Source organism: Triticum urartu, chromosome 3, assembly GCF_003073215.2.
Source record: "Triticum urartu cultivar G1812 chromosome 3, Tu2.1, whole genome shotgun sequence".
In the NCBI taxonomy this organism is placed as follows: domain Eukaryota; kingdom Viridiplantae; phylum Streptophyta; class Magnoliopsida; order Poales; family Poaceae; genus Triticum; species Triticum urartu.
In genome coordinates, this window is record NC_053024.1 from 11,226,221 (window position 1) to 11,246,672 (window position 20,452).

Consider the following 20,452-nt stretch of genomic DNA (forward strand, 5'->3'; position numbering starts at 1 on the left):
AGGTAACAAGCGTCGGATCCACGCAGGATCAATCTTTTCAGTGATGCTCAATCACTTGGGGTTTGTAGATGTTTGGGTTTGGGTTTTTCTCACTTGATGATTTTCGCTCAAAGTCCTCGGAGGATGGGTTGCTCTCAAATGACAAGTGTCAGTTTCTCTCGGAGCAGCCAACCAGCTAGTGGGTGTAGGGGGTGGCTATTTATAGCCTAGGGAGCAGCCCGACATGATAAGACATAAATGCCCTTCAATGATATGACCGTTAAGTGGATAGATATTTTGGGACACCTAGCGCATAGCACAACAACGGTCGGAATTTTGAGTAGCAAAATCCTTAGGGCTATCATGTTCCTCACTGTGTAGGCAATCCGCACTGGCGAATTCCTAACTCCTCAGTCAGAACAAATTCCTCAGAGACCAGAAGAACTTCGTCTCTGTCACTGAAGAATATGACTGGACTGTATGAGATTTCCAATGGCTTCACTCGAAGGGATTGGTAGGTGTAGGATTTTGAGTTGAGCATCACATGGAAAGTTTTCCTTAGTATTTCCTCGGCCCCCTTTAATAGTACGATGTTTCCAATGACTCAAGAAAGAGAAAATGAAACTACGAAAACAAAAAGTCTTCACGCTTCATGTTCCTCGAATGAATACTAAGTATTCAAGGTCTCACCAATTTCTTCACTTTCAACGACTTCAGAAAGTCTTCAGAAATCCAAAGTCTTCAGTCGAAGAACTTCATTTTTAGGGGCCGACTTTCTCTGTAAATATCAAACTCCTCATAGACTTATAGACCTGTGTACACTCACAAACGCATTAGTCCCTTAACCTATAAGTCTTCAATACACCAAAATCACTAAGGGACACTAGATGCACTTACAATAAGCAATATATAAGTATGCAACAAAAGGATCGGAAGAGAAAAACAACACATTAATAGCACGATTCATGGTCCTACTAATAAATAGCATCGATTACATATAAGTTGAACGACTTTCCAAACCAAAGAGACATGCAAGTTCATTAAAGTTTAATTACAACATGAGCCAATCGATGTTTCGAAACTACACATAGCATCACTACTTTCGACTCGACTCAGGGACCAGAGCATGGATGAAGCCGCTGTCTCTCGTGATGGTCATGAAATCGCGGGCGTTGTCAGCCTGCATTTGTAGCGTTGTGTCTATCGCACTGTTGGACGGTTGATATCTGAGGTAGAACTGCCCCGAGGTATGAAGGACATCTTGATGGATGATTTCTGCAAACTCTGACTAGATGCGAAAGAATTCTTGTCTGATGTCCGCGTCCTGGATTGCCGACAATCTTGCGGCCCAATCTTTGAGATTATTTGGTTGCAGAAGGTGATTATGGTCCCGTACGATCGCCCGCATGTGATGGAGGGCGTAGTAGGCATCCTTATGACCGCCATTCGGCTGCTTGACACAGGGGAACGTCGTATTGTGGGCGAACAAGTGCTTGCCGTACCTACGAACTGGCCTTGTGAAGGTGCCTCCAGATCTGGCATAGCCGGGGAGAACATCATCAAGAACTTTCTTGATATTTGTGTAGTTTTTCTTCGACTGACGGTCCGAGTCGAAATACATGGCCATGGGATATTTCGGGCTTAAGAGGATGAGTGCGCAATGTGTGTCACTGCACAAAACATGGGATGTTAGAAAAAAAGAACGATCGAAATCTAAGAAATCATATGTTACGGGGCGGTGAGGGGATGACTTACTCGGGAAAGTAAGGCACGAGGAAGTTATCCTTATCTGGGTTTGCCAGAATGACGCCTTCGAGGTAAGAACTCGCGACTTGCCGGTCCCCAGCGCTGCCCAAGATCTTGGCACGTATGTAGAAGGGGTCGACTATCACGATGTCTGGGGTCTTGTCTCTAATGATCCGCATCTCCATACTCAGCGAAAATAGCCGAACGAAGGTGTAGTGCAGCGGATGAAGGATAAACATAGCGAAGATGTCATCAAACCGCAGGACGATCGTACCCCCGATGGCGTTATCCACAAAGCCCTTGCCCTCTGGCACCTTGGCCACGAAAACCGGGTATGCCACATCATTCTCGGAGAGACGCTGCTTCTCCAAAGAAAGAACACTGTCATGCAGACTCCGCATTGCACCGGTTGCAGCATTGAGCAGATTAGTCGGTAGCATCGGCCTACCCGCCACATGCACCCTCCTCGAGATATCCTTAGGTGAAGGTGGACTGTCCTGAGCACGGATTGTACTCGGTGCCGGCTGGCTGGCACCCTTGTTACTCTTTCTTTTCCTTCCCTTCTTCTTCTGCTGTAATGGGATCGAGTTATGCTCACAGACCGCCTTCTTGAGTGTGTTGGGGCTGATAATATTTGGCACCTCGGCTATCTGAGGCTCGGTGAAGGTGGCAGCTGGAGGCGTCTCCTGAGAAATGAATGCCAGACGAGGCATGTTTCAATTTGATTTCTCCGTGGTACCAGCATGATCGCGGTCGTCTTTTTCAGGGTTGGGTTCTTGAGAAGGAGGAACAAAGAATTCGTCACCGTACCCATGTTCGGCAAAGTACTTATCGACGTTGGTAAATGTACTGTCGTCGTTGTCATTGTCGTCCGGATCCTGTGCCATATGCATGTTCGGATCCTGTGCCATAGGGATGTCCGGCATGTCCGGTAGCGTTGCGGCGGTCTTGCCATGGCTTGGCGCCGGCACGACTGGCGGTGTTGTCTGTGGGGTGGTGTCCCTCGCCCCCAAACAAATCTGGCTCTTCGGCCAAAGCAGGGGCCAGCTTACGCAGGCGCTGAGGGTCATCACATGTGACACCCCAAAATTTTGACCTTGTTTTAATAAATTAAAATTTTGCCAGGAAATTAAAACTTTTATTTTCTGGGCTCCCTTTTTATTTTTGAACCTTTTTCTCTCTTGTTATTATGGAGTTTTCCCGCAAAGTGAAAACTTTTCAAATATGTTATTGGACTTGTTTAACCTCTCAAGAAAAACTCTTCTTTTATTAGTAGAACTAATTACATAATTAATTTGCTTGATTTTTATTTTCCTAAGAAATGGTTTTCCAAGGTTATATGGCCATATTTGAACTACAACCATTTGATAAATTCACTTAAAATTCCAACCAAAATTTGGAGATGTCATGTGATGTTTTTAAATCACTTTTATGCAAAAATATCTTTTATTCATGTAATATTTTGAGCTCTGCATCAATTTTTCTTCTCTGGTCCAGAGTGCAATTTTTCACTACAACTAATTTAAATATTTCTTTCTAGCCTCCACCAAAATTATGGGATGTTGGTAGTAGCTTATGGTTCAACTTTATGCAAAAACCCAATGATGTTATTTGAAGTTTTTGAGTGAATCAACCTCATTTTCATTCTGTTCCAACAAGTCCAACCCATTTTTGGATTCTATTTCATTTATTCTATTCCCCAAAACATTTCTGTCAATTATTTTAAGCCTAGGTGATTTGCAAAGCAAGTACCTAATTTCCTTTGAGTTTTGATCTCAAACCAACTCCTCTGGATAGTCCTTAGCACCCACAACCTAGGACCATCAAGATCCACTCTTCTTCTTTTCAAAATTTTCAAGTTTCAGCCTCTGCAAGTTTGGACCAGAGTTGTCAAATTTGGTGAAATTCATATCTTCTCTTCTCCAAAAATTCTACCAAAATTCATGCAGCCTCCAGGTGCAATGAGAGGCCACCCCACCAAGTTTCAGCTCAAGGAGAAACCCCTACATACCAAAATCATTATGTCGAACACCTGGCCGGCATTGTTTCCCTGCATTTTCAGAAAAGTTCAGAGTTTCAGAGTTCAGTGTCGTTTTTCCTTCGTCAGAGTTTAGTCACGCGTCGACAGTGCGCCTGGCGCGTTGCGCACAGCCCCTCCTCCCTGTCCGGAGCACTGCACGCATGCTTGGCCGGTTCCTGGCGTCGGTGGCACGCTGGCCCGCCCTCGCCGGCGTCTTCTGCGGCGTCGGGACCTCCCGTGGCGGCCGACAGAAGGCACCCTACGGCACAACGCTGTTCTGCACCGCCCAAGCCACCTGGGAGCTCCGCGTGGCCGTCTCCCTTGCCAGCGCACGCATGCAGCACCGTCGTCGTGGCCTGGCACGCGCAGGGCGCGCTCCCTGCCGCCGACGTGCCGCACGGCCGTTCTGTTGGGACAGGCCGTAACCTCCTCCCCCTTGCTGAGTTACGCACCGGGATGGGCTCGTTACTTCATCTAGTCGATGCCCAAGCCCCTAATCCAACTGCCCAACCACAGCGCCACCGTAATCACTCGCCGGACTTATCCCGTTCACGGCAACCGCCTCGGGCCGGCTATATATAGTGCCCCCAAGCTCACTCTCGCCCCCGCACACCTCCACCACCACACTGGACCCCGCCAAGCAACTGGAAGAGCCTCGAGGGGCCCTTCTTCCTCTAGTCCGGCCGCCTCGTTCCGCCTCGGCCTCCGTCTTGATTCACTCCGGTGAGACCATCCCCGGCGCCCAAACTTCGTCAGTAACCTCCTCGAGCAACCAGAGAGCTAACCCCCACTTCGATTCGATCCTTGCAGTCCTCCTCGGCGAGCTCCATCAACGCCCGAACCACCGTCCGCCGGAGCAAGGGCCGCCATCGACGTGGTGCTCGCCGGCGACCACCACCACCACCCACCGACGCGGAAGGACACGGTGAACACGTTGGTAACCTTCGATCCCCCTGCCTCGCCGTGGATCGCCGCCGGCGACCACCGCGGCTCTCGGGCACCGTCGAGCTCTGCCGCCTCTTTTGAAATTTCAAACCTGACGGGCGGGACCCGCCTGTCAGCCTCTCTGATCTTTTAAACGAACTGTTTTCTGAAAACGTCTTCTGCCAAAATACGTCTCCCCTCTGGGCCGGCGTATTCTCAATCGAAGCATTTTCTATTTTTATAAGTTAGCCCCTGGGAACTTTCTGTTTCATTACAGATGAGTCCCTGGACTAAAACCCTTATAACTTTTAAACAAAAAAGTATTTTTGATTCATTCTTTATCTGTCCTCTTTAGAATTTTGTCTAGTTTTTATCATATTTATTTGAAAAAAAATTCAAACAACTTTTTTGTGCTGTTTTGAAATTGTGTGTTAATTCAAATTTATTGAAAATAGGATTTTGGAGAGAGGAAGAAAGCTTTCAAAAGATTTGGAGTGCACCCTGCCTTTCCACATCATGAAGGCAAGCATCTTGAACCCTGGCATAATATTTTTGATGTGTTGGTTGACACGATTATAACACCACCTTATTTCGGAGAACTCGTTATTTTATGTGATGATGCGATCATTTGCATGAATGCATATTAGTGATTTCCTTGCTGTTGGAAATGAATATACTTGTGATGGTAAGCATCCTCATGTGCCTTGCATGCATGCTGGAAAGGAATCCGGGAAAGCCTCTGCCTAGGGTAGGTGTGAGCTTGTCGCCGGTCTCCGTCGGGACGGTTATGTCCGGTATGGCATAGTAAGGTATAATGGGTGGTGATTTTGTTGGTCGAAATATATTTGATATACATGTCATGCAGGGAATTTATAAGCCTCCTGAGTCGGCCATAGATCGAGTCTTGTTCCGGTAACCCACATACTTGTTTCGTACTGCCACTAGTCCCTGCCGTAGGTAGGGTATGGTTCAGTAAGTTGTTAACCCTTGTCTTGGCACACACCGTACAGAGAGGCCATGGTGGAAGATACCGGTTGTAGCCGGTAGGCATGCCACCTGGTCCGGGGGCATGGGTGTATCCGGTTGGGACCGAGAGGGGGGCACCCCTTAGAGCGCGCGATAGAAATTTGATCCCATGCTACGTGAGGTTGTAGCCTCCCCACTTAGAGTTTTGCTTAACAGGTGCCATGGGTGATTCCAGACACGAGTAAAAGCTGGTGTGTGCAAGTCAGGTGTGTTTCAATTAAAAGACCGTAGACGGAATTAGTCCGATGGACTAAAGGAATCCGTTACTCGTGGGTAAAGAGTACACTCTCTGCAGAGATATTAAACCTATTCGAATAGCCGTGTCCATGGTTAAGGATTACAGTCTGGGATGGGTCAAGTGTCGGTCTTAGTGTCGGTCTTCGGAGGAGAAACTACTAAACTCGAATATTGATGATGACATGTGATATATGATGGTTATGATTGTTATCATTATGGACTAACCATTTGCATTGTTTGAAATAATGAATATCCCTGGGACGGTACCACCTCCTCGATATTCACTATGATTATAAGCCCTTTATGCGGCGTCGCTCAGACGCCCGACTGTGGCGTGTTCGTTATTTCATTTTCATATAAGCCCTTTATGTGGCGTCGCTCAGACGCCCGACTGTGGCATGTTTGTTATTCCATTTTCTCATAAGCCCTTTATGTGGCGTCGCTCAGACGCCCGACTGTGGCATGCTTGTTATTTTATTTACTTTATAAGCCCCTTACGTGGTGTCGCTAAGACGCCCGACTGATGCATGCTCACTTTTACTATCCTTTCGAGACGTCGCTTCAGACATCCGATCGGTGCATTTTATTTCTATTCTATCATTGCATATTCCGGTTGCATATAAATAACCTGCTTGCATGCATCAAGATTTTATTTATGACTGACGATGTGATCATAGAATATTTCAGTGTATGTTGATCAATTATATTATACCTGTGTTCTTAATGTTTGCGAGTACATTCAAAGTACTCACTGGCTTGTCCCTGGCTATTGTCTTGGCCAGATTGCTTGCTTGGAGAGGAGCGTGGCGATGACAGCCTCGGGACCTAAGCAACGGTGATAGCAGCCTCACGAAGATAGGAGTTAACCTGGTCAGCTGTTCCTGTGGGAAATGGAGTCCCATAGACCGTGGTGATCCACAAACCGCTTCCGCCCTCAACCACTAGAAACCATTTGATGTACTCATAGGCCACAATGGTCTTGTACTACATATTTTGCACTTTTGCTTGGAATTTCTGTAACAAGTCGGTGCCTCATCAGGTAACAGTAATCCTGGGGCTGGTGAGCACAACTGCCCTTTTCTGGAAATTAGAGCCCGGAAAACCGGTCGCGACATCACATCATCTTCGTTGGCCACAGCGGGTCGAATCGGAGGTAACAACTCGTCGCAGCCTGGCAGCACCCAAACCAGTTCAACCCTATAAACGGTGGGTGGCATCGGATTACCGTGGAGCACGGGGTTGCCCGGTTGAACGATTCTGCCCTTGGCGACATCGATCAACTCGCCGCCCACGAAGTGCAGGAGAGTGCATCGAACATCGGCGGCGCCCTGCGAAAACATGTAGGGCGTCAGGGATGCCCAGTCAAAGGCAAGGAGATGAAGTCATCGGCCGAGAGGCTTAATTAGTTACCGTGATGGCGCCGAGCTCGGCTAATGTCGAGGTACCGCCAACGGCGGGCGTGCAACTGACGGAGGGGCCGCTTGCTGCCGAGGTGCCGGCCGGCGTACACCCGGGTGCATTAAGCTCCAATGCTCGTGCCGGCGTCGGAGACACCAATACCGCCTCCGCCGGAGACACCAATGGCGCCGCCTGCGCATTGTGCGAGTTGCTGGCCATGAAGCTGGGAAGCGGGGCGGCCCCTGTTGGCCGCCCGCAATCCACGTCATCAGCCCCTGAATCAAGGTAGGCACAATGGCGGTGAGCGTCGATCCCAGTTGTTGTTGCACTTGCTCTTGGACAATCTCCGGAATTCGTGCCACTTGTGCCTTGAGTTCTTGAACCTCGCGCGTCTGGCTTTCTGAGCTGGTCTTTCTCTCCTTTCGCCCACCAGCGTTATAGTATGACGACCATTTTGTGGACAAGCCTTTGCCGGCCACATGACCAGCTGACGACGACTTACTGAGCTTATCCTTATTTTTCATTACGTTCGACGCCCTATTTAGAGTGCTGTCCCAAGGGGTGATCTGAGACGACCCTGCGCTACTGCTTTCAGTCTCCTGCGGAAGGAATGTGAACCATTTAGAAATTTGGCTTCATTAATTAGAATGCAACCATATGGAGCTAATTACGCGGGGGTGTATTCCTTACCAGAACAAGCTCAAACGCCCTGGTCTTCGGATCCGTGGTAAGCTCCTTTGTTACCGGGTCCTCCTTGTAATGGGCCCTGCCATAGTTCCTGGTCTGCTTGTCATGGTATTTCTCGAAGCGGGGCGGTAGGCCTTGCTCGGCACGCTCCGCGTCCTCCTTGTCCCATATAGGCTCCGCCACTCTGTAACCGCCGGGACCGAGTTTGTGCTCCCATAAGTTCAACTCCCCCATTTCTTTCCCCCACTGACTTGATTCGGAGGTTGCCCTGCTCTCGCACTTGATCTTGAACTCCTTGTAGTCATCTTCGCTGATCGAAGGATTTTTCGCCTTGATCTTCTCATAACTATCACCTTTGTCAATCATTCTCTTCATTGCGCTTCTCCAAGTAGACAGGGCCGTGCTCATCGTCGTGAGGGCGGCACTGTTCATTGTATTCCCTGAGAGGCGTGTGTTTGCAAAGTCAGTGGGGAACTTGTATCGTTCGTGCAGCTTTGTGAAGAGGAGGTTGCGCAAATTCCCTCGGTCCTTATGCCTTAGGTTCTCGGTGTTGATCGAGAAGGTGCTCCGGAGAATGCACCCGAGCTGAAGCGATGTTAGGGAACGTAGTAATTTCAGAAAATTTCCTACGCACACGCAAGATCATGGTGATGCATAGCAACGAGAGGGGAGAGTGTTGTCCACGTACCCTCATAGACCGAAAGCGGAGCGTTAGCACAACGCGGTTGATGTAGTCATACGTCTTCACGATCCGACCAATCAAGTACCGAACGTACGGCACCTCCGAGTTCAGCACACGTTCAGCCCGATGACGCCCCTCGAACTCCGATCCAGCCGAGTGTTGAGGGAGAGTTTCGTCAGCACGATGGCGTGGTGACGATGTTGATGTTCTATAGACACAGGGCTTCGCCTAAGCACCGCTATAGTATTATCGAGGTGGACTATCGTCGAGGGGGGCACCGCACACGGCTAAGAGATCAATGATCTAATGTTGTGTCTCTAGGGTGCCCCTGCCCCTGTATATAAAGGAGAAAGGGGGGGGGCAGCCGGCTAGGGCATAGGTGCGCTAGGAGGGCCGCCCCCTTGCCCTAAACCAATTCGGTTTGGGCCTTGGGGGGCGCGCCCCACACTTCCTTAGCTTCCCTCCTTTTCCACTAAGGCCCATGTAGGCCCATTAAGCCCCCGGGGGGTTCCGGTAAACTCCCGGTACTCCGGTAAATTCCCGATTTCACCCGAAACACTTCCGATATCCAAACATAGGCTTCCAATATATCAATCTTCATGTATCGACCATTTCGAGACCCCTCGTCATGTCCGTGATCACATCCGCGACTCCGAACAACCTTCGGTACATCAAAACATAAAACTCATAATATAACTTTCATCGTAGCGTTAAGCGTGCGGACCCTACGGGTTCGAGAACTATGTAGACATGACCGAGACACGTCTCCGGTCAATAACCAATAGCGGAACCTGGATGCTCATATTGGTTCCTACATATTCTACGAAGATCTTTATCGGTCAGACCGCATAACAACATACATTGTTCCCTTTGTCATCGGTATGTTACTTGCCCGAGATTCGATTGTCGGTATCTCAATACCTAGTTCAAACTCGTTACCGGCAAATCTCTTTACTCGTTCTGTAATACATCATCCCGCAACTAACTCATTAATTGCAATGCTTGCAAGGCTTAAGTGATGTGCATTACCGAGAGGGCCCAAAGATACCTCTCCGACAATCGGAGTGACAAATCCTAATCTTGAAATACGCCAACCCAACAAGTACCTTCGGAGACACCTGTAGAGCACCTTTATAATCACCCAGTTACGTTGTGACTTTGGTAGCACACAAAGTGTTCCTCCGGTAAATGGGAGTTGCATAATCTCATAGTCATAGGAACATGTATAAGTCATGAAGAAAGCAATAGCAACAAACTAAACGATCAAGTGCTATGCTAACGGAATGGGTCAAGTCAATCACATCATTCTCCCTATGATGTGATCCCGTTAATCAAATGAAAACTCATGTCTATGGTTAGGAAACTTAACCATCTTTGATTAATGAGCTAGTCAAGTAGAGGCATACTAGTGATATTCTGTTTGTCTATGTATTCACACATGTATTATGTTTCCGGTTAATACAATTCTAGCATGAATAATAAACATTTATCATGATATAAGGAAATAAATAATAACTTTATTATTGCCTCTAGGGCATATTTCCTTCAGTCTCCCACTTGCACTAGAGTCAATAATCTAGATTACATAGTAATGATTCTAGCACCCATGGAGCCTTGGTGTTGATCATGTTTTGATCGTGGAAGAGGCTTAGTCAGCGGGTCTGCAACATTCAGATCTGTATGTATCTTGCAAATTTCTATGTCTCCCACCTGGACTAGATCTCGGATGGAATTGAAGCGTCTCTTGATGTGCTTGGTTCTCTTGTGAAATCTGGATTCCTTTGCCAAGACAATTGCACTAGTATTGTAACAAAAGAATTTCATTGGACCCGATGCACTAGGTATGACACCTAGATCGGATATGAACTCCTTCATCCAGACTCCTTCATTTGCTCCTTCCGACGTAGCTATGTACTCCGCTTCACATGTAGATCCCGCCACGACGCTTTGTTTAGAACTGCACCAACTGATAGCTCCACCGTTCAATGTAAACACGTATCCGGTTTGCGATTTAGAATCGTCCGGATTAGTGTCAAAGTTTGCATCAACATAACCGTTTACGATGAGTTCTTTGTCACCTCCATAAATGAGAAACATATCCTTAGTCCTTTTCAGGTATTTCAGGATGTTCTTGACTGCTGTCTAGTGATCCACTCCTAGATTACTATGGTACCTCCCTGTTAGACTTATAGCAAGGCACACATCAGGTCTGGTACACAGCAATGCATACATGATAGATCCTATGGCTGAAGCATAGGGAACATCTTTCATTTTCTCTCTATCTTCTGCAATGGTCGGGCATTGAGTCTTACTCAACTTCACACCTTGTAACACAGGCAAGAATCCTTCTTTGCATGATACATTTTGAACTTCTTCAAAACTTTGTCAAGGTATGTGCTTTGTGAAAGCCCAATTAAGCATCTTGATCTATCTCTATAGATCTTGATGCCCAATATATAAGCAGCTTCACCGAGGTCTTTCATTGAAAAACTCTTATTCAAGTATCCCTTTATGCTATCCAGAAATTCTATATCATTTCCAATCAACAATATGTCATCCACATATAATATTAGAAATGCTACAGAGTTCCCACTCACTTTCTTGTAAATACAGGCTTCTCCAAAAGTGTGTATAAAACCAAATGCTTTGATCACACTATCAAAGCGTTTATTCCAACTCCGAGAGGCTTGCACCAGTCCATAAATGGATCGCTGGAGCTTGCACACTTTGTTAGCTCCCTTTGGATCGACAAAACCTTCCGGTTGCATCATATACAACTCTTCTTCCAGAAATCCATTCAAGAATGTAGTTTTGACATCCATCTGCCATATTTCATAATCATAAAATGCGGCAATTGCTAACATGATTCGGACAGACTTAAGCATCGCTACGGGTGAGAAGGTCTCATCGTAGTCAACTCCTTGAACTTGTCGAAAACCTTTCGCAACAAGTCGAGCTTTGTAGACAGTAACATTACCGTCAGCGTCAGTCTTTTTCTTGAAGATCCATTTATTCTCAATTGCTTGCCGATCAACAGGCAAGTCAACCAAAGTCCACACTTTGTTCTCATACATGGATCCCATCTCAGATTTCATGGCCTCAAGCCATTTAGCGGAATCTGGGCTCACCATCGCTTCTTCATAGTTCGTAGGTTCATCATGGTCTAGTAGCATGACTTCCAGAATAGGATTACCGTACCACTCTGGTGCAGATCTTACTCTGGTTGACCTAAGAGGTTCAATAGCAACTTGATCTAAAGTTGCATGATCATTATCATTAACTTCCTCACTAATTGGTGTAGGTGTCACAGAAACCGTTTTTTGTGATGAACTACTTTCCAATAAGGGAGCAGGTACAGTTACCTCATCAAGTTCTATTTTCCTCCCACTCAATTCTTTCGAGAGAAACTCGTTCTCTAGAAAAACTCCAAATTTAGCAAAAAAAGTCTTGCCTTCGGATCTGTGATAGAAGGTGTACCCAACAATTTCCTTTGGGTATCCTATGAAGACACATTTCTCTGATTTGGGTTCGAGCTTATCAGGTTGAAGCTTTTTCACATAAGCATCATGGCCCCAAACTTTTAGAAACGACAACTTTGGTTTCTTGCCAAACCATAGTTCATAAGGCGTCGTCTCAATGGATTTCTATGGTGCCCTATTTAACGTGAATGCGGCCGTCTCTAAAGCATAACCCAAAAACGATAGCGGTAAATCTGTAAGAGACATCATAGATCGCACCATATCTAGTAAAGTACGATTACGACGTTCGGACACACCATTACGCTGTGGTGTTCTGGGTGGCGTGAGTTGCGAAACTATTCCGCATTGTTTCAAATGTAGACCAAACTCGTAACTCAAATATTCTCCTCCATGATCAGATCATAGAAACTTTATTTTCTTGTTACGATGATTTTCAACTTCACTCTGAAATTCTTTGAACTTTTTCAAATGTTTCAGACTTATGCTTCATTAAGTAGATATACCCATATCTGCTTAAATCATCTGTGAAGGTGAGAAAATAACGATATCCGCCACGAGCCTCAACATTCATCGGACCACATACATCTATATGTATGGTTTCCAACAAATCTGTTGCTCTCTCCATAGTTCCGGAGAACGGCGTTTTAGTCATCTTGCCCATGAGGCACGGTTCGCAAGTACGAAGTGATTCATAATCAAGTGGTTCCAAAAGTCCATCAGTATGGAGTTTCTTCATGCGCTTTACACCGATATGACCTAAACGGTAGTGCCACAAATAAGTTGCACTATCATTATCAACTCTGCATCTTTTGGCTTCAACATTACGAATATGCGTGTCACTACTATAGAGATTCAATAAGAATAGACCACTCTTCATGGGTGCATGACCATAAAAGATATTACTCATATAAATAGAACAACCATTATTCTCTGACTTAAATGAATAACCGTCTCGCATCAAACAAGATCTAGATATAATGTTCATGCTCAACGCTGGCACCAAATAACAATTATTTAAGTCTAATACTAATCCTGAAGGTAGATGTAGAGGTAGCGTGCTGACCGCGATCACATCGACTTTGGAACCATTTCCCACGCGCATCGTCACCTCGTCCTTAGCCAATCTTCGCTTAATCCATAGCCCCTGTTTCGAGTTGCAAATATTAGCAATAGAACCAGTATCAAATACCCAGGTGCTACTGCGAGCATTAGTAAGGTACACATCAATAACATGTATATCACATATACCTTTGTTCACCTTGCCATCCTTCTTATCCGCCAAATACTTGGGGCAGTTCCGCTTCCAGTGACAAGTCTGCATGCAGTAGAAGCACTCAGTTTCAGGCTTAGGTCCAGACTTGGGTTTCTTCAATTGAGCAGCAACTTGCTTGCTGTTCTTCTTGAAGTTCCCCTTCTTCTTCCCTTTCCCCCTTTTCTTGAAACTAGTGGTCTTGTTGACCATCAACACTTGATGCTCCTTCTTGATTTCTACCTCCGCAGCCTTTAGCATTGCGAAGAGCTCGGGAATTGTTTTATTCATCCCTTGCATATTATAGTTCATCACGAAGCTCTTGTAGCTTGGTGGCAGTGATTGAAGAACTCTGTCAATGACACTATCAACCGGAAGATTAACTCCCAGTTGAGTCAAGTGATTATGGTACCCAGACATTCTGTGTATATGTTCACTGACAGAACTATTCTCCTCCATCTTGCAGCAATAGAACTTATTGCAGACTTCATATCTCTCAATCCGGGAATTTGCGTGAAATATTAACTTCAACTCGTGGAACATCTCATATGCTCCATGACGTTCAAAACGTCGTTGAAGTCCCGGTTCTAAGCCGTAAAGCATGGCACACTGAACTATCGAGTAGTCATCAGCTTTGCTCTGCCAGACGTTCTTAGCGTCGTCAGTTGCATCAGCAGCAGGCCTGGCACTCAGCGGTGCTTACAGGAGGTAATTTTTATGTGCAGCAATGAGGATAATCCTCAAGTTACGGACCCAGTCCGTGTAATTGCTACCATCATCTTTCAACTTTGCTTTCTCAAGGAACGCATTAAAATTCAACGGAACAACAACACGGGTCATCTATCTACAATCAACATAGACAAGCAAGATACTATCAGGTACTAAGTTCATGATAAATTAAAGTTCAATTAATCATATTACTTAAGAACTCCCACTTAGACAGACATCCCTCTAATCTTTTAAGTGATCACGTGAGATGGAGTAGTTTCAATGGTGATCATCACTATGTTGATCATATCTACTATATGATTCATGCTCGAACTTTTGGTCTCCGTGTTCCGAGGCCATATCTGTTATATGCTAGGCTCATCAAGTTTAACATGAGTATTCTGCGTGTGCAACTGTTTGGCACCCGTTGTATTTGAACGTAGAGCCTATCACACCCGATGATCACGTGGTGTCTCAGCATGAAGAACTTTGGCAATGGTGCATACTCAGGGAGAACACTTATACTTTGATAATTTAGTGAGGGATCATCGCTACCGTTAATCAAAGCAAGATAAGATGCATAAAAGATAAACATCACATGCAATCAATATAAGTGATATGATATGGCCATCATCATCTTGTGCTTGTGATCTCCATCTCCGAAGCACTGTCATGATCAACATCGTCACCGGCGCGACACCTTGATCTCCATCGTAGCATCGTTGTCGTCTCGCCAATCTTATGCTTACACGACCATTGCTACCGCTTAGTGATAAAGTAAAGTATTATAGGGCGATTGCATTGCATACAATAAAGTGACAACCATATGGCTCCTGCTAGTTGCCGATAACTTCGGTTACAAAACATGATCATCTCATACAATAAAATTTAGCATCATGTCTTGACCATATCACATCACAACATGCCCTGCAAAAACAAGTTAGACGTCCTCTACTTTGTTGTTGCAAGTTTTACGTGGCTCCTACGGGCTTAGCAAGAACCGTTCTTACCTATGCATTAAAACCAAAACGATAGTTTGTCAAGTTGATGTTGTTTTAACCTTCGCAAGGACCGGGCATAGCCACACTCGTTTCAACTAAAGTTGGAGAAACTGACACCCGCCAGCTACCTGTGTGCAAAGCACGTCGGTAGAACCAGTCTCGCGTAAGCGTACGCGTAATGTCGGTCCAGGTCGCTTCATCCAACAATACCACCGAACCAAAGTATGACATGCTGGTAAGCAGTATGACTTATATCGCCCACAACTCACTTGTGTTCTACTCGTGCATATGACATCTACGCATAAAACCTGGCTCGGATGCCACTGTTAGGGAACGTAGTAATTTCAAAAAAATTCCTACGCACACGCAAGATCATGGTAATGCATAGCAACGAGAGGGGAGAGTGTTGTCCACGTACCCTCGTAGACCGAAAGTGGAAGTGTTAGCACAACGCGGTTGATGTAGTCGTACGTCTTCACGATCCGACCGATCAAGTACCGAACATACGGCACCTCCGAGTTCAGCACACGTTCAGCCCGATGACGTCCCTCGAACACCGATCCAGCCGAGTGTTGAGGGAGAGTTTCGTCAGCACGACGGCGTGGTGACGATGTTGATGTTCTACCGACGCAGGGCTTCGCCTAAGCACCGCTACAGTATTATCGAGGTGGACTATAGTGGAGGGGGGCACCGCACACGGCTAAGAGATCAATGATCTAATGTTGTGTCTCTAGGGTGCCCCCCTACCCCTGTATATAAAGGAGCAAGGGGGGGTGCGGGCGGCCAGGGCATAGGTGCGCCAGGAGGAGTCCTACTCCCACCGGGAGTAGGACCCCCCCCCCTTTCCTAGTTGGATTAGGACTTGGGAGGGGGAAGAAGGAAAGAGGGGGGCCGGCCCCCTTGCCCTAAACCAATTCGGTTTGGGCCTTGGGGGGGGCGCCCCACACTTCCTTAGCCTCCTTCCTTTTCCACTAAGGCCCATGTAGGCCCATTAAGCCCCCGGGGGGTTCCGGTAACCTCCCGGTACTCCGGTAAAATCCCGATTTCACCCAAAACACTTCCGATATCCAAACATAGGCTTCCAATATATCAATCTTCATGTCTCGACCATTTCGAGACTCCTCGTCATGTCCGTGATCACATTCGGGACTCCGAACAACCTTCGGTACATCAAAACATAAAACTCATAATATAACTATCATCATAGCGTTAAGCGTGCGGACCCTAACGGGTTCGAGAACTATGTAGACATGACCGAGACACATCTCCGGTCAATAACCAATAGCGAAACCTGGATGCTCATATTGGTTCCTACATATTCTACGAAGATCTTTATCGGTCAGATCGCATACCAACATACGTTGTTCCCTTTGTCATTGGTATGTTACTTGCCCGAGATTCGATATTCGGTATCTCAATACCTAGTTTAATCTCGTTATCGGCAAGTCTCTTTACTCGTTCTGTAATACATCATCCCACAACTAACTCATTAGTTGCAATGCTTGCAAGGCTTAAGTGATGTGCATTACCGAGAGGGCCCAGAGATACCTCTCCGACAATCAGAGTGACAAATCCTAATCTCGAAATACGCCAACCCAACAAGTACCTTCGGAGACACCTATAAAGCACCTTTATAATCACCCAGTTACGTTTTGACGTTTGGTAGCACACAAAGTGTTCCTCCGATAAACGTGAGTTGCATAATCTCATAGTCATAGGAACATGTATAAGTCATGAAGAAAGCAATAGAAACAAACTAAACGATCAAGTGCTATGCTAACGGAATGGGTCAAGTCAATCACATCATTATCCCAATGATGTGATCCCATTAATCAAATGACAACTCATGTCTATGGTTAGGAAACTTAACCATCTTTGATTAATGAGCTAGTCGAGTAGAGGCATACTAGTGACATTCTGTTTGTCTATGTATTCACACATGTATTATGTTTCCGGTTAATACAATTCTAGCACGAGTAATAAACATTTATCATGATATAAGGAAATAAATAATAACTTTATTATTGCCTCTAGGGCATATTTCCTTCAAGTGAGTACCCCTTGACTAATTCTTTGGGCGCCGTTGGATGCCCGTCGGAGTTCACTTGAGTAAATGCCTCCTTGACGGTGCGGAGCACGTTCGGGCGCCGGTCCTTTCGTTGCCTCTTCGGTTGGCTGCCTTCTGTGCGTGCGCTGCCATCATCAGTGGTGGCATCCTCGGCAGCACCATCAGTGGTGTCATCCCCGATGCCACTAGGGGTTGTGTAGTCAGGATCGGTGTCTTCTGCGGCGTCCTCATAGCGGTGAGGTTCTTCCTCCATCTCCTGGGACAGCTCCCAGAATTGCTTGCCCGAACCGCCGGCCTCATTGTTGTGGGCCATATTTCGCTCTAAATAGGAAATAAGTTTGGTCAAAAAGTTGGTTATTGTCAAGGAACAAGATCATGGTCTCATCATTTAGGGTTTGTCAACACCGAGGCATCCTAAAAGCAAAGCTTTTATCATTTAGGGTTTCTCGACGCCGAGGCACCCTAAAAGCCTAAGCTTTCATCATTTAGGTTTTTATCGACACCGAGGCACCCTAAAAGCCAAGGTTTTATAATTTAGGGTTTGTCAACGCTGAGGCACCCTAAATGCTAAGTTAAGTTCTCATCATTTGGGGTTTATTGATGCCGAGGCACCCTAGCTAGGTTGACACTGAGGCAGTTGATCCTACCTAATTAAGTACTAAGATACCCCGTCCCATGCATTAGTCGTAAGTACCCCATATGTCCTATTTTTAGCAAAGTCGTGCTAAAATTCACGGAAAATTTCAGCATGACCTTTGCTGAAAATAGGACATATGGAGTACCCGAATTTGCTAGGACAACGGTAGCATTCAACCAGCAAAGGTGCTCTAAAATCAGAAATACTACCCCCCAAATCTTTAGCTCAATTCTGAAAATACATGGCTAGGACAACGGTAGCATTCAACCAGAAGCGCAAGCCTATACTTAACTAGGCCCAGGTCCATTAAATTCTTACAGAAACCAAGAAATGGAATCAACTCCCCTTGTTGCTGATTCAGTCATGGGAGAGGCCATGTCTCAAAAATATCAAGTAGCACCATCATGTTCGATTTCAATATAAGGAATATTACAAAATTAACAGTTAAGATCCCAGGTGAGTAACACACTTTGGTCTTTTAGTTACAAAACAAAACTGACATAACTCCTTAATCACTATTTCAGCAAGCAGTAGAGGAGGTTTAAAGGAAAGGAGCATATGTAGAAATACATAGCAGAAAAATACAAGAAGCCTTTGACACTCCGCTGCTCAAGGTACCACTACCCCATGCACATGTATTTGGGTAAGCAGCAGAGCAGAGGACGAGGCCATTTAATCAGGTAAATGGTGCATTTACAAATTCTTTTCTCCTGGGAACTAGAGGAATATCTCAGTCACTGAAATGGACACACAGGGCAAAAAAAACTAGTGCCTAAACTAAACTAACTAATTAGACTAACTAATTAAACTAGTCCCTAAACAAGGAGCCTAAACTAACTAATTAACTAACTAACTAATTAGACTAACTAACTAACTAACTAATTAGACTAACTAACTAAACTAGTGCCTAAACTAAACTAACTAATTAGACTAACTAACTAAATTAGAAGCAAATCTCAGTCACTGAAATGGACACACAGGGCAAGAAAATCTCAGTCACTGAAATGCAGCAGCAGTTAGTAGTAGAGGAGAGCGGGACCAGGGAGCAGCAGGGCAGCCTGGACGGCTGCAGGCGTAGGCAGCAGCAGCTTCGACAAGCACCGGCAGCAGCAACACTCGGTGTGGACGAGCGGGCGTGAGGCAGAGGGCGGCCAGCGCGAGCAGGGGATGCCCTGGGGGTCAGGGGAAGGCGTGCATGGGCGCAGGGCTACCGGCTAGGTGAGGCAGGGCTCGCGGCCAGGGACTTCAGAGGCGCGGCCGGGCGCGGCGCGCGTGCAGCAGGACGGGGCAGCAGAAGGAAGCTCGGCGCGCGGCGAGGCCGTATGCCGCGCAGCAGCAGTAGGGTTCGGGCACGATGGAGTCGGCGTCTAACTCGAAGGGGGAAAGGGGGGGCCAGGGAGGAGCTCACCGCGGTGGCGGTAGCGAGATGCGGAGTAGCGGTGGCGACGGCGAGCGGAGGAAGAAGAAGTGATTGGGCCTCCTCTCCTGGTGGACGCGGGCCTCCTCCTCCTAGTGCTCCAGCGACGCAGTAGGTCAGCGCAGTGGGTCGGGCGCAGTGGGTCGGGCTGGTAGTCGTGGCGGCAGGCCGTCGGCGGCGAGGACCCAGATGGCGAGGCGGGGTGCGGTGGCTCGTCGGTGGCGGTGGAGAGGGGGAGGGTGCGGGGGGTCGTCGGCGGCGGTGGAGCGGGGGAGGGTGCGGGCGGTCCTCGGCGGCGTTGGAGAGGGGGAGGGTGCGGTGGTCGTCGGCGGCGGTGGAGCGGGGGAGGGTGCGGGGAGGGTGCGGGGGTCGGCGGTGGTGGAGCGGGGGAGGTGCGGTGGGTCGTCGGCGGCGGTGGAGCGGGGGGAGGGTGCGGGGGTTCTCGGCGGCGTGGAGCGGGAGGCGGATGGGTCATCGGCGGTGGTGGAGCGGGGGAGGGTGCGGGGGTGTCGTCGGCGGCGGTGGAGCGGGGGGGTGCGGTGGGTCATCGCGGGGTGGAGCGGGGGAGGGTGGGTGGGTCGTCGGGCGGTGGAGCGGAGGAGGGTGCGGGGGGTCGTCGGCGGTGGTGGAGCAAGGGAGGGTGCGGGGGGTGCTCGGCGGCGAGGGGGATCTGGCGAGGCGGGATAGCGATCGAGATGGAGGGGAATCGAGATCGAGTGTCCTCATGAATATTAAATATTTTTCCATATTGAATATGAAAAATATCATCAAATTTGAAAAAATATTCATGAATTCAAAAAATGCCCATGAAATTTAAAAATATTCATGAGTTCAAAAAGTGCCCATGAAATACAATCGAGAAATGAAGACTACGATTTAAATACAATCGATCTTAGATAGCTATCTTTTCACAATCTTCTTGCCCTTCTTTTTCGCAAATGGAGTTCTTCTGTTGAACGGATGTCCTTTAGGTAGGGTGGTTCTGCTTCTTCTTGTGGTGTATGGCACTTCATCGTCGTCGTCATGTTCCATCTTCGGGTCGTCGTACTTGTCGAAGTCTTGCTCATTGGCAACTCCATCCATTCCGATGATCTTCCTTTTGCCTCTCCTCACGACAACACGGCTGGGCTTTGACGGGTCGGTAATGAAGAAGCATTGGTCCACTTGGGAAGCCAGTACCCATGACTCATTTTT